The sequence below is a fragment of the Herpailurus yagouaroundi genome, unplaced genomic scaffold, assembly GCF_014898765.1.
Source record: "Herpailurus yagouaroundi ecotype Mexico unplaced genomic scaffold, PumYag 162, whole genome shotgun sequence".
In the NCBI taxonomy this organism is placed as follows: Eukaryota; Metazoa; Chordata; class Mammalia; order Carnivora; family Felidae; genus Herpailurus; species Herpailurus yagouaroundi.
This window is the reverse complement of record NW_024412403.1, coordinates 3268387-3271805: the sequence shown is the minus strand read 5'-3', so window position 1 is coordinate 3271805 and position 3419 is coordinate 3268387.

Here is a 3419-nt window from a genome sequence, read left to right as displayed (position 1 = left end):
GCGGCCACCGGGGGTGCTGGGCGGGGCTGGCGGCGGGGGCAGGCGGGGGTGGTGGTGGGGGCGTCCGCAGGGAGCGGCGCCGGGTGCGAGGGGCGGGGGCGCCGAGCCCCCTGGAGCCCCCTGGAGCCCCCTGGAGCCCCCTGGAGCCCCCTGGAGGCGGACGTCGGGGGCGGCCGGGGCGGGCGCCCTCCTGCCCCAGGGCAGGGTGCTCCTGATGTGTGGCTGGTAGTGGTCGGACGGGGGGAAGTGGATGCCTGGAGGTGCGGGGCACGGTGAGGCCGCTCGCTGGCGCTCACATTCCTTCAGCCAGAGATCGTGAGTCACTCGAGAGGAATTAGGAAAAGTTGAGTCTGCCTTATTTCATCGCCGTGGCTGTTGGAGTGCCCCGTTCTGTCGGTGGTCCCCAGACCCCACCAGTGCGGCCCGCGTGCGTGCTGTCGCGTCTGGAGCCGGCTCCGCGTGGCTGGGGGGCGGGGGGGGGGAACCTGTGCACCAGCACACGTGCGTCTGTGGCTTGGATCGCAGACTCGAAAGCACCGGGAGGTGGTCGGCGTGGATAAGGGGAAAGTAGTTACTTGCACTGTAAGAGTTCGCTTTTTGTAACAGCAACTGGGTTTTGTTTTTTTTTTCCCCCCTTAGGAAGGGAGTACGTTCCACTTCAGGGTGAATAAAATCCTGAGTTTTAGTTGGGCGTGAGTTTATGATTTTTTTCTGGCGTATTCTGAAAAAGGAAATATTTAATACATTTATGTAACACATCCTCTTTGGCAAATTATATAATGCTTTGTATGGTACATTCTAAATATTCTCAGGGAGAATTGAAGCGAAAGGGAACCGTTTGCCAGTGCAGTGATCGGTGATGCACTCAAAGGTAGTTGTGGGCATATTATTTGGAGGGTGGCCGCCGGCCTCAAATCTGCCTTTCATGTCTTTAGTTTATTGAGGTGGAGAGCGATCTGGGGATCATCTAGAATATTTGATTGAGTCCACAGTGCACCATTGCAGGACGTCACTTAACCGGGTGCATTCTTAGGCAGAAGTAGGATGCTTCCCGCTTCAGAGATTTAAAAGTGGAAATTGGAATTGATGAGATGTGTGGGTGAAAACGGACTTGAGAGATTAACATTGAGCGTTTAAGATTTCAGTGTCAGCGGGTTGCGCGGTTAAGGACAGGAATACGGACACATTTTGTTGGATCTTGACCACTGGTTTCCACACATTTGCATTTCTGTGTAGCACATTGTAACTTTCCCCGAAAGTAACAACATAAGAACTCTGCATTTGAATAGTAACATTGTAGCTGTGACTTTCACTTTTGTTGCAAATTGTTGAAGCATTTGAAACTGTTGAGAAGAAACCCTGAAGCCACTGGGGGGGGGGGGGAAAAGTGCCCTGGGGCCTTTTCTGGGCTTCCCCCACCCCCACCCCCACCGGCTCCTCCTAGAGAAAAGAGGACCCAGAACGGAGCCCATATATCATATTGAAATAGTTACCAAGATACTGAACCACATTGATGCTTGACTTGCTGATGTGCCCTTCGTTGCCTCACTTAGTACCAGGTGGGGCCCCGGCGTTAGTGACTTTCGGAGTAGTCTGGCATTTCTGTAGCAATTCTGGTGCTTTGTGAGCATATCTGTAGTTTCTGTTGGTGGAAAAGACACAGGTGGTGCTAAAACCTCAGGATTTCTTGTCTCTCTTCGTAATTGAGCGGGGGCTAAATTTCAGCCGGAGGGTACTGCAAACGAAGATGTGATGCATTTTCTCACTCAGGTTCACAGACCAAGGTCAGAACCGGTGCACTAGAAGTCAGTTTACCCTAGACCCACCCATAGTAGGACTACGTACGTGTCCTTGTTTTCCTTCCTGAAGTGGCTGCACTGTTGGCAAAGGGGATGGGGGAAGTAAGGGTGCGAGAAGGGGACGCCAGGCTTAGCCGTCTGGCGGGGGGGGGGGGGGCATCCTACGGGCCGGGAGCTGCAGCAGCCACGTGGGGAGTGCCGTCTACACGGGTTGTGCGGGCTCGCAACTGTGACAAGTTACCGTTTTGTCTCGGACGGTGGAAGCACCGTGTAGGGAGAGTTCAGCCTGGAAATTGTTAGAATCAACGCTGAAGGGCCGGGAAGCCTGGCCGTTTGCTGGAAAGGCCTGGCTGCAAAGCCGGGAACTTGAGGCCGCCCCTGCCATAGCAACAGCCGCCCCTTGTGGCGTGTCCGCCCCACCGCTGTTTCTGGAAAGTTCGTGCACAGAAGGCTGTGTGGTGTCACAGCAAACGTGCTGTCTGACAAGGTAGTTGGAAACCAGTGGCTCCAAAGCTCGGTGGTTCTGTGGGAGGCGGGGGCAGGCGTTGAGGGGACACAACAGCTTCCTTCTGTGCTGGATTCTGTAGGGAGAAGGTTCTACGGTGTTTTCAAAAATCTTGAAAGCAACTGAGCTCCCAGGTTGCACGCCTGAGAGTCTGGGAGTAAAATTTTGCACTCATCTTAGGGTTGCGAGTCTTCCCTTTAAATGATAGGACCCAGCCGTCCGCCAGGTCAGCCGCCACGGCCTGCCCTGCCTTCTCTGCCTGCACGGTCAGCTGCTCAGCACGGGGCGCTGGTGCGTCTGGGGGGAGGGTGTGATTCCCCGTCACCCGGCATGCATGGGCCCTCTGGGCCCTCTGTGGCCGAACGAGCACCCCTGTGCAGGTGAGAGGCCGCAGGGGCACGCTCACTGCAGGTGCTGTAATTGTTTGCCAGCTGTGACTGATCCAGAATGAGTGGCTGCTTTGGTCGGGTCCCCAGGTGGCAGGGACCGGGCTGCCCCCAAGCCCAGGGGGCTTAGGGGGTTACACAGGAATAAGGAAAAGAGGAATCTGGCAGGACCCCAGGAAGCGCTAGTGCTGGGCTTTCGGGCTCACAGAAGTACAGCTTGAACTCTGGGTGCGAGTCTGGGCCTTTCTCGGTTCAGCTAGACTGTCGCTCCCCACTGTCTGCCGGCCCTGCACACTGTTGATTGCAAGTTCTCTCCCCACAGCCTACCCGCCTCGTGCTCTTCCTGTTCCCCAGGGTACATGGGGAGAGTGACCGAGCTCTTTCCCTCTGCCACCTTGCAGGCGCTGCCCCACGGGCTGGGTGCTGCCCCCCATCCCCTCCCCCCTCCCCCCCCCCCCCCCCCATCCTTGGGAGGGCTGGGCTCTTGCCTTCCCACAACTGCAGTGGGGCCAGGTCCCTCTAAAGGGACCATGAACTGGTAGGTACTGTGATGCAGATTCCACCCAGAACAGTCTGGCCAGACTTTTGCAAAAATAATTGCCTTAATGAGAGCTTGGTAAGTTCTCAATATACCTTGTTTTATGTTGTTTGAGATAGTTGATCGAGGTTTTTTTTTTTTTTTTTTTTGCATTAAAAAATTTACAAATTTAGCTTTGCATGTTTAAAAAT